Source organism: Cherax quadricarinatus, chromosome 58 (genome assembly GCF_038502225.1).
Source record: "Cherax quadricarinatus isolate ZL_2023a chromosome 58, ASM3850222v1, whole genome shotgun sequence".
NCBI lineage: Eukaryota > Metazoa > Arthropoda > Malacostraca > Decapoda > Parastacidae > Cherax > Cherax quadricarinatus.
The window spans coordinates 3,020,908-3,032,476 of record NC_091349.1 but is presented as its reverse complement, the minus strand read 5'-3'; the positions used below and the strand labels follow the sequence as shown (position 1 = coordinate 3,032,476).

General features: G+C 42.3%; 1 protein-coding gene across 4 annotated transcripts in view; it reads left to right on the top strand.

The window, feature by feature from the left end:
* Positions 1 to 1,490: 1,490 nt before the first annotated feature.
* Positions 1,491 to 11,569, top strand: part of LOC128697948 (alpha-(1,3)-fucosyltransferase C-like) — a 36,756-nt gene continuing 26,677 nt past the window's right edge. Inside the window, exon 1 of one of the 4 annotated variants that reach the window (XM_070097519.1) lies at positions 1,491 to 1,580. The gene's annotated coding sequence lies outside the window, so the exon portion shown is untranslated. Of the gene's footprint in view, positions 1,581 to 8,157; positions 8,437 to 11,569 lie in introns of those variants that run through there. The other 3 variants (XM_070097518.1, XM_070097520.1, XM_053789932.2) reach the window with 3 other exon arrangements.

The following is an 11,569-nucleotide window of genomic DNA, read 5'->3' as shown; positions in this document are numbered from 1 at the left end:
TAAGCGTACGTAATAAGGCAAATAGATTACTGGGATTTATATCAAGAAGTGTAAGCAACAGAAGTCCAGAGGTCATACTGCAGCTTTATACATCATTAGTAAGGCCTCACCTTGATTATGCAGCTCAGTTCTGGTCTCCGTATTACAAAATGGACATAAATTCGTTAGAAAACATTCAGCGTAGGATGACTAAATTAATACATAGCATCAGAAATCTTCCTTATGAAGAAAGATTGAAGACTCTTAAGTTACATTCACTTGTTAGACGAAGAATGAGAGGAGACCTGATCGAAGTGTATAAGTGGAAGATAGGTATTAATAAAGGGGATATTAATAAGGTCTTGAGGATGTCTCTCCAAGAGAGAACGCGCAGTAATGGATTTAAATTAGATAAGTTTAGATTTAGAAAGGACATCGGAAAGTATTGGTTTGGAAATAGGGTAGTTGATGAGTGGAACAGTCTACCTAGTTGGGTTATTGAGGCAGGGACTTTGGGTAGTTTCAAATCTAGGTTGGATAAGTACATGAGTGGGATGGGTTGGATTTGAGTGGGACTTTCACATCAGAGCTTATTTCTTGGGTGGCATTGAAAATTGGGTAGGGCAAATGTTTTGTTAGTGGGATGAATTGTAAAGGACCTGCCTAGTATGGGCCAGCAGGCCTCCTGCAGTGTTCCTCCTTTCTTATGTTCTTATGTATGTTCTCTCTCTCGTATTACTTCTGTGACCTTGAAAAACTCCAGTAGGTTTGTGACACAGGATTTCCCTTCCCTGAAACCGTGCTGGTTATCGTTTATAAGCTCATTCCTTTCCAGGAGCTCCACCACTCTTCTGATAATCTTCTCCGTGACCTTGCATATGTGTGTGTGTACTCACCTAATTGTGATTGCAGGGGTCGATTCGTAGCTCCTGGCCGCGCCCCTTCACTGGTTGCTACTAGATCCACTCCCTCCCTGTTCCATGAGCTTTATCATACCTCTTCTTAAAGTTATGTATAGATCCTGCCTCCACTACCTCACTCTCCAGACTATTACACTTCCTCACAACTGTGTGACTGAAGAAATACTCCCTAACATCCCTGTGACTCATCTGAATCTACAGCTTCCAGTTGTTACCCCTTGTTGCTGTGTTTCATCCCTGGAACATCCTGTCTCTAACCAATTTATCAATTCTTCTCAGTATTTTATACGTCGTTATCATGTCGTCCCCCGTCTCTCTCCTGTCCTCCAGTGGCGTCAGGTCGATTACCCTTAACCTCTCCTCGTAAGACATGCCTGTGTGTGTGTGTGTGTGTGTGTGTGTGTGTGTGTGTGTGTGTGTGTGTGTGTGTTACAATGAAGTAAATATGTACAGCAGGAAACATATTCTAGTACATGAACACTGACGTTGACAACAAACAACTGTCCACACACACACACACACACACACACACACACGCACACATACACACACACACACACACGTGGAAAAATGCCACACACACACACACACCTGAGTCACAGATGTTAGACTCAGTCTGCTCTCTAACAGGGACAGATCAGTGCTCCTGACTACTACACTTCAAGTTTTTCAGTCCGCAGTGTCAGTAGCGATTTTTATCCTCCCCAGTGTTACTATTGATTCTTATCCTCCCCTGTGTCAGTAGTGATTCTTATCCTCCCCAGTGTCAGTAGTGATTCTTATCCTCCCCAGTGTCAGTAGTGATTCTTATCCTCCCCAGTGTCAGTAGTGATTCTTTTCCTCCCCAGTGATAGTAGTGATTCTTATCCTCCCCAGTGTTAGTAATGATTCTTATCCTCCCCAGTGTTAGTAATGATTCTTATCCTCCCCAGTGTTAGTAATGATTCTTATCCTCCCCAGTGATAGTAGTGATTCTTATCCTCCCCAGTGATAGTAGTGATTCTTATCCTCCCCAGTGTTAGTAATGATTCTTATCCTCCCCAGTGATAGTAGTGATTCTTATCCTCCCCAGTGGTAGTAGTGATTATTTTTAGCCCCAGTGTTAGTAATGATTCTTATAATCCCCAGTATTAGTAATCATTCTTATTCTTCCCAGTGTTAGTAGTGATTCTTATCCTCCCCAGTGTCAGTAGTGATTCTTATCCTCCCCAGTGGTAGTAGTGGTTCTTATCCTCCCCAGTGTCAGTAGTGATTCTTATCCGCCCCAGTGGTAGAAGTGATTCTTATCCTCCCCAGTGGTAGTAGTGATTCTTATCCTCCCCAGTGTTAGTAATGATTCTTATCCTCCCCAGTGTCAGTAGTGATTCTTATCCTCCCCAGTGTTAGTAATGATTCTTATCCTCCCCAGTGTTAGTAATGATTCTTATCCTCCCCAGTGTCAGTAGTGATTCGTATCCTCCCCAGTGTTAGTAATGATTCTTATCCTCCCCAGTTTTAGTAATGATTCTTATCCTCCCCAGTGTTAGTAATCATTCTTATCCTCCCCAGTGGTAGTAGTGATTCTTATCCTCCCCAGTGTCAGTAGTAATTCTTATCCCCCCAGTGGTAGTAATCATTCTTATCCTCCCCAGTGTTAGTAATCATTCTTATCCTCCCCAGTGGTAGTAATCGTTCTTATCCTCCCCAGTGTTGGTAATGATTCTTATTATCCCCAGTGTTAGTAATGATTCTTATCCTCCCCAGTGTTAGTAATGATTCTGATCTTCCCCAGTGTTAGTAATGATTCTTATCCTCCCCAGTGTTAGTAATGATTCTTATCCTCCCCAGTGTTAGTAACGATTCTTATCCTCCCCAGTGTTAATAATGATTCTTATCCTCCCCAGTGTTAGTAATGATTCTTATCCTCCCCAGTGCTAGTAATCATTCTTATCCTCCCCAGTGCTAGTAATCATTCTTATATTCCCCAGTGTTATTAGTGATTCTTATCCTCCCCAGTGTTAGTAATGATTCTTATCCTCCCCAGTGTCAGTAGTGATTCTTATCCTCCCCAGTGTTAGTAATGATTCTTATCCTCCCCAGTGTTAGTAATGATTCTTATCCTCCCCAGTGTCAGTAGAGATTCGTATCCTCTCCAGTGTTAGTAATGATTCTTATCCTCCCCAGTTTTAGTAATGTTTCTTATCCTCCCCAGTGTTAGTAATCATTCTTATCCTCCCCAGTGTTAGTAATCATTCTTATCCTCCCCAGTGGTAGTAGTGATTCTTATCCTCCCCAGCGTTAGTAATGATTCTTATCCTCCCCAGTGTTAGTAATCATGCTTATCCTCCCCAGTGGTAGTAGTGATTCTTATCCTCCCCAGTGACAGTAGTGATTCTTATCCCCCAGTGGTAGTAATCATTCTTATCCTCCCCAGTGTTAGTAATCAATCTTATCCTCCCCAGTGGTAGTAATCGTTCTTATCCTCCCCAGTGTTGGTAATGATTCTTATCCTCCCCAGTGTTAGTAATGATTCTTATCCTCCCCAGTGTTAGTAATGATTCTTATCCTCCCCAGTGTTAGTAATGATTTTTATCCTCCCCAGTGTTAGTGATTCTTATCCTCCCCAGTGTTAGTAATGATTCTTATCCTCCCCAGTGTTAGTAATGATTCTTATCCTCCCCAGTGTTAGTAATCTTTCTTATCCTCCCCAGTGTTAGTAATGATTCTTATCCTCCCCAGTGTTAGTAACGATTCTTATCCTCCCCAGTGTTAGTAATGATTCTTATCCTCCCCAGTGTTAGTAACGATTCTTATCCTCCCCAGTGTTAATAATGATTCTTATCCTCCCCAGTGTTAGTAATGATTCTTATCCTCCCCAGTGCTAGTAATCGTTCTTATCCTCTCCAGTGCTAGTAATCATTCTTATCCTCCCCAGTGTTATTAGTGATTCTTATCCTCCCCAGTGTTAGTAATGATTCTTATCCTCCCCAGTGTTAGTAATGATTCTTATCCTCCCCAGTGTTAGTAAACATTCTTATCCTCCCCAGTGGTAGTAATGATTCTTATCCTCCCCAGTGTTAATAATGATTCTTATCCTCCCCAGTGTTAGTAATCTTTCTTATCCTCCCCAGTGTTAGTAATGATTCTTATCCTCCCCAGTGTTAGCAATCATTCTTATCCTCCCCAGTGTTAATAATGATTCTTATCCTCCCCAGTGTTAGTAATCATTCTTATCCTCCCCAGTGTTAGTAATCATTCTTATCCTCCCCAGTGTTAGTAATCATTCTTATCCTCCCCAGTGTTAGTAATCATTCTTATCCTCCCAGTGTTTCCTGTCGTCTTTCTTATCCTCCCCAGTGTTTCCTGTCGTCTTTCTTATCCTCCCCAGTGTTTCCTGTCGTCTTTCTTATCCTCCCCAGTGTTTCCTGTCGTCTTTCTTACCCTCCCCAGTGTTTCCTGCTATCTTTCTTTTCCTCCCTAGTGTTTCCTGTTATCTTTCTTATCCTCCCCAGTGTTTCCTGTTATCTTTCTTATCCTCCCCAGTGTTTCCTGTTATCTTTCTTTTCCTCCCCAGTGTTTCCTGTCGTCTTTCTTATCCTCCCCAGTGTTTCCTGTTATCTTTCTTATCCTCCCCAGTGTTTCCTGTTATCTTTCTTATCCTCCCCAGTGTTTCCTGTCGTCTTTCTTATCCTCCCCAGTGTTTCCTGTCGTCTTTCTTATCCTCCCCAGTGTTTCCTGTTATCTTTCTTATCCTCCCCAGTGTTTCCTGCTATCTTTCTTATCCTCCCCAGTGTTTCCTGTCGTCTTTCTTATCCTCCCCAGTGTTTCCTGTTATCTTTCTTTTCCTCCCCAGTGTTTCCTGTTATCTTTCTTATCCTCCCCAGTGTTTCCTGTCGTCTTTCTTATCCTCCCCAGTGTTTCCTGTCGTCTTTCTTTTCCTCCCCAGTGTTTCCTGTCGTCTTTCTTATCCTCCCCAGTGTTTCCTGTTATCTTTCTTTTCCTCCCCAGTGTTTCCTGTTATCTTTCTTATCCTCCCCAGTGTTTCCTGTCGTCTTTCTTATCCTCCCCAGTGTTTCCTGTCGTCTTTCTTATCCTCCCCAGTGTTTCCTGTTATCTTTCTTTTCCTCCCCAGTGTTGCCTGTTATCTTTCTTATCCTCCCCAGTGTTTCCTGTCGTCTTTCTTATCCTCCCCAGTGTTTCCTGTCGTCTTTCTTATCCTCCCCAGTGTTTCCTGTCGTCTTTCTTATCCTCCCCAGTGTTTCCTGTTATCTTTTTCCTCCCCAGTGTTTCCTGTTATCTTTCTTATCCTCCCCAGTGTTTCCTGTTATCTTTCTTATCCTCCCCAGTGTTTCCTGTCGTCTTTCTTATCCTCCCCAGTGTTTCCTGTCGTCTTTCTTATCCTCCCCAGTGTTTCCTGTTATCTTTCTTTTCCTCCCCAGTGTTGCCTGTTATCTTTCTTATCCTCCCCAGTGTTTCCTGTCGTCTTTCTTATCCTCCCCAGTGTTTCCTGTCGTCTTTCTTATCCTCCCCAGTGTTTCCTGTCGTCTTTCTTATCCTCCCCAGTGTTTCCTGTTATCTTTTTCCTCCCCAGTGTTTCCTGTTATCTTTCTTATCCTCCCCAGTGTTTCCTGTTATCTTTCTTATCCTCCCCAGTGTTTCCTGTTATCTTTCTTTTCCTCCCCAGTGTTTCCTGTTATCTTTCTTTTCCTCCCCAGTGTTTCCTGTTATCTTTTTTTTCCTCCCCAGTGTTTCCTGTTATCTTTTTTTTCCTCCCCAGTGTTTCCTGTTATCTTTCTTTTCCTCCCCAGTGTTTCCTGTTATCTTTCTTATCCTCCCCAGTGTTTCCTGTTATCTTTCTTATCCTCCCCAGTGTTTCCTGTTATCTTTCTTATCCTCCCCAGTGTTTCCTGTTTTCTTTCTTTTCCTCCCCAGTGTTTCCTGTTATCTTTCTTTCCTCCCCAGTGTTTTCTGTTATCTTTCTTTTCCTCCCCAGTGTTTCCTGTCGTCTTTCTTATCCTCCCCAGTGTTTCCTGTTATCTTTCTTTTCCTCCCCAGTGTTTCCTGTTATCTTTCTTATCCTCCCCAGTGTTTCCTGTCGTCTTTCTTATCCTCCCCAGTGTTTCCTGTTATCTTTCTTATCCTCCCCAGTGTTTCCTGTTATCTTTCTTATCCTCCCCAGTGTTTCCTGTTATCTTTCTTATCCTCCCCAGTGTTTCCTGTTTTCTTTCTTTTCCTCCCCAGTGTTTCCTGTTATCTTTCTTTCCTCCCCAGTGTTTCCTGTTATCTTTCTTTTCCTCCCCAGTGTTTCCTGTTATCTTTCTTTTCCTCCCCAGTGTTTCCTGTTATCTTTCTTTTCCTCCCCAGTGTTTCCTGTTATCTTTCTTTTCCTCCCCAGTGTTTCCTGTTATCTTTCTTTTCCTCCCCAGTGTTTCCTGTTATCTTTCTTTTCCTCCCCAGTGTTTCCTGTTATCTTTCTTTTCCTCCCCAGTGTTTCCTGTTATCTTTCTTTTCCTCCCCAGTGTTTCCTGTTATCTTTCTTTTCCTCCCCAGTGTTTCCTGTTATCTTTCTTATCCTCCCCAGTGTTTCCTGTTATCTTTCTTATCCTCCCCAGTGTTTCCTGTTATCTTTCTTTTCCTCCCCAGTGTTTTCTGTTATCTTTCTTTTCCTCCCCAGTGTTTCCTGTTATCTTTCTTTTCCTCCCCAGTGTTTCCTGTTATCTTTCTTTTCCTCCCCAGTGTTTCCTGTTATCTTTCTTTTCCTCCCCAGTGTTTCCTGTTATCTTTCTTTTCCTCCCCAGTGTTTCCTGTTATCTTTCTTATCCTCCCCAGTGTTTCCTGTTATCTTTCTTATCCTCCCCAGTGTTTCCTGTTATCTTTCTTTTCCTCCCCAGTGTTTTCTGTTATCTTTCTTTTCCTCCCCAGTGTTTCCTGTTATCTTTCTTTTCCTCCCCAGTGTTTCCTGTTATCTTTCTTTTCCTCCCCAGTGTTTCCTGTTATCTTTCTTTTCCTCCCCAGTGTTTCCTGTTATCTTTCTTTTCCTCCCCAGTGTTTCCTGTTATCTTTCTTTTCCTCCCCAGTGTTTCCTGTTATCTTTCTTTTCCTCCCCAGTGTTTCCTGTTATCTTTCTTTTCCTCCCCAGTGTTTCCTGTTATCTTTCTTTTCCTCCCCAGTGCATCCCACGGTTATTTTTCTCTTTTTTTCTCTGTGTTACATTTTGTTACATAGTGTTAAGCAGTGTTACATATTGTTGCACAGTGTTATTCAGTGTTACATAGTGTTACACGAAATTACCCGGTATTACACAGTGTTAAATAGTGTTACACGAAGTTACGTGGTGTTACACAGTGTTACACAGTTACTTAGTGTTACACAGTGTTACACAGTTACTTAGTGTTACACAGTGTTACACAATGTTACCTAGTATAACACAATGTTACATAGCGTCACACGAAGTTACGAGGTGTTACACAGCGTTACACAGTGTTACATTGTTACTTAGTGTTACACAGTGTTACACAGTTACTTAGTGTTACACAGTGTTACACAATGTTACCTAGTGTAACACAATGTTACGTAGCGTCACACGAAGTTACGAGGTGTTACACAGCGTTACACAGTGTTACATTGTTACTTAGTGTTACACAGTGTTACACAGTTACTTAGTGTTACACAGTGTTACACAATGTTACCTAGTGTAACACAATGTTACGTAGCGTCACACGAAGTTACGAGGTGTTACACAGCATTACACAGTGTTACACAGTTACTTAGTGTTACACAGTGTTACACAATGTTACCTAGTGTTACACAATGTTACGTAGCATTACACGAAGTTACGAGGTGTTACACGGTGTAACACGGTGATACCTGGTATTAAAGCGTTACTCAGTGTTACAGTGTTATGCAGCGTTACTTTCTGAGTAACGATCTCATCACATCTGTTGTGATTTTCCCGCTAACAATGAACCTGTGTTACTCGTAGCTTCCTGATGTTCCCTGGCCAGTGTTCCTTTAGCTCTATCGATTCTATACTACAGAACTGTTTCGTAATCCAGTTTTTTACCTCCCCTGTGTTCTGAATGATGTTTTGTGTTTTCCTGAACTTGCTTAGCTTGGGCCAGTAGGACTCCAGCAGTGCTCCTTCCTTCTTAAGTGGGTGTGACTTGGAGCTGCCTAGAATGGGCCAGTTGGCCTGCTGCAGTGCTCCTTATGCTCTTCCTGAATCACCCCCATCGGGTATCTGCTGGGAAGGAACTGTCATTTGTGTGCTGGGAGGTGACTTATCATTAGTCTGCTGGGGGACTATCATTTGTCTGCTGAGGACTATCATTTGTCTGCTGGGGAACTATATGTCTGCTGAGAACTAGTTGAGGCGTTGGTAAGACGGCTGTGAGTCGTGTATATAGTTACCACTCCAGTCAAGCAGCGCTGCGTCACAAAGACGGACTCAGTCACCCATTGCTGCTTCATAGAGACGGAACGACACTGCTGATGTGTGACTCTGCCTCTCAGCTCAGCACCTTCGCCTCAGCACATCGGCACACACTTCGTGTACCGGGTAATGCTGAGACCAGTCCTGCTCGAAACCTCGTCTCCGAAATGTGGATTCGCTCTGTATTACGTGTTTATACACAGCTGTTTCGTACCTGAGAGATGTGCCCCTCTCGGTCTACCTATGTGCACTGAGACACATACTTCTCCCGGTGGACATACACTGACAGAATACACTTCTCGGTGTATATGCACTATTTCTATGGAAGTTGTAGCTGCAACTGGCCCCACCAGTGTGGTCTGATGACCAAGTCTGTTTCATGCCCATAGTTGGTCCTTCCAGTGTGGTCTTGAGCAGGTCTGTATACAACCTATAGCTGGTCTTACCTATGTGGTCTTGAACATGTCTGGGTTAATTAAGCCTGTAGCTGGTCCCATGAGCGTGGTCTTCAACATGACTTTGTTAGGATTATAGCTGATCCCGGACCAGGTCTTGAAGACCAAGTCCGTGTTAGAAGAAAGCCTTTCCCTGGGCTCTTAACCCTGGGAGGATAAACAGCCCCAGGATAACCCAGGAAAGCCAAGCAGTCTGACTTATTTCGTCTGGGGTCCTCCCACAATATGCCACCCACAACAGTCGGACTAACACCCAGGTACCAATTTATTGCTAGATGAACAGAGGCAACAGGTCCTGTATCTAGGGGGAGATAACGTAAACCCCCTCCCCTCACCCCCTTCCCTCACCTACGGAGTGACGGAAGGGAAAGGGAGGGAGGTGGTAAATGCTCGTATGTGTACGTATCTAGTTCTACGCACATGTGTGTGTGTGTGTGTGTGTGTATGTGTGTGTGTGTGTGTGTGTGTGTGTGTGTGTGTGTGTGTGTGTGTGTGTGTGTGCGTGCGTATGTATTTGTGTGCTTACCCACTTGCATACACAGGTGTGTATTCGGTTAGTTGTACTCATCTAAATGTGGTAGCGACGCTCGATTCATCGTACCTAGTATTAAAACTGTGTATGGAATCTACTTGCCAAACTCATTCACTTCCAGCTGCTGCTATCATCATCATCATCATCATCAATTAGCCCTAAACCCAAAAGGGTAATACATAGCTCTGCTAGACTTCTTACCCAGGAAACCTTGAACCGTGTCTCCTCCCGTTGCGTCACTGTTCTTGTGGAGCGCTGTGAGTATCTTGCACATCGTGAACAAGTCCTCCCCATAGTGATGCAAGGTTCATTTGTTTTAGCCTGTGTCTGCGAGCCATTATTATTATTCTTGTGTCCAGGACTCGCCTCTTTATGAGAGAGAGAGAGAGAGAGAGAGAGAGAGAGAGAGAGAGAGAGAGAGAGAGAGAGAGACACTATGAAAAGAATAATAAGATATAAGGAAGATAGATATAATTAACAAGATAATTATAAAGTATAATGAGATATAATAAAGATAGGGAGTTATATTGAAAAAGATAATGAGGCATAATGAAAAAGATTATGCTATTTAATGAAGGTAAAGAGATATAATGAAAAGGATAAAGAGATATAATGAAGATAATGAGGTATAAAGAAGATAATGAGATAAAATTTATAATGACATATAATAAAAAAATAATGAGATATAATGTAGATAAAAATGAGATGTAATGAAAAGATAATGAGATATAATGAAGATAATGGGATATAATCAATTATAATGAGATATAACGAAAAGTAATAATAAAAGATAACGAGAGACATAATGAGGGAGATAATTAGAGACAATGAGAAATATGAATATCTGAAACTGTCTATTTTAACATTATGAAAGAACTTTCACCTGTCTCAGTGCATCATCAGGAGCTATGCAATGTTGCAAGGGTAGCAACAGGTGCAATGAGAGGAAGGTTTCTCAAAGTTAACGTGGGGACACCAGCCAGATTCTCTCACAAAAAAAAAAACACGCTAACTTTGAGAAAACTTTTTCCTTATTTCTTCTGTTGCTACTCTTGCAACACTGCACAGCTCCTGATGACGCACTGAGACATGTGAAAGTACTTGACCTGGAGATTTTCATCCCTCGTGGTTTGTCTCGCATTGTTAAGGTCACCTATCTGCGATTGTATTATAAATATATATATATATATATATATATATATATATATATATATATATATATATATATATATATATATATATATATATATATATATATATATTTGCAGAGGCATACACATCTTGATGTATATATATCTTGTTTTTGAGGGGACAAACACACATTCTAAATATGTTTTTGTTGTGGATTGCATGTAGTTTGGTCGTTGACAAGCGTATTGGTAGTTATGACTTATTTTCAGAATTAAATTGTGAAGATTTAGTGTTTTGTGAGTCGCATAGTGACGAGCTGACATTAACCAAGGCGATCAATGTATTGTGGCCAGTGTATATATGTATGTTTCACACTTCTACACACGCACAAGACACATACACAAGTGCACGCACACACGCACACGCACGCACAAAATACATAGCCATATACACACTGTGTGATGATACTAGATGTGTAAGAAGGAGGAATGACAATATCGCTAAAATAAACAATACAAACCACAGAAATGAAAATTCAAAGCACAAATAATATAAAAATTTTGCGGAGGGAATCGAAAATATGAGAACATTTCAGGGATGACCCAAGACTCGTCTAGAGTCATCCGACACATGTGAGACTCGTCTTGGGTCATCCGACACATGTGAGACTCGTCTTGGGTCATCCGACACATGTGAGACTCGTCTAGAGTCATCCGACACATGTGAGACTCGTCTTGGGTCATCCGACACATGTGAGACTTGTCTTGGGTCATCCGACACATGTGAAACTCGTCTTGGGTCATCCGACACATGTGAGACTCGTCTTGGGTCATCCGACACATGTGAGACTTGTCTTGGGTCATCCGACACATGTGAGACTCGTCTTGGGTCATCCGACACATGTGAAACTCGTCTTGGGTCATCCGACACATGTGAGACTTGTCTTGGGTCATCCGACACATGTGAGACTCGTCTTGGGTCATCCGACACATGTGAGACTCGTCTTGGGTCATCCGACACATGTGAGACTCGTCTTGGGTCATCCGACACATGTGAGACTCGTCTTGGGTCATCCGACACATGTGAGACTCGTCTTGGGTCATCCGACACATGTGAGACTCGTCTTGGGTCATCCGACACA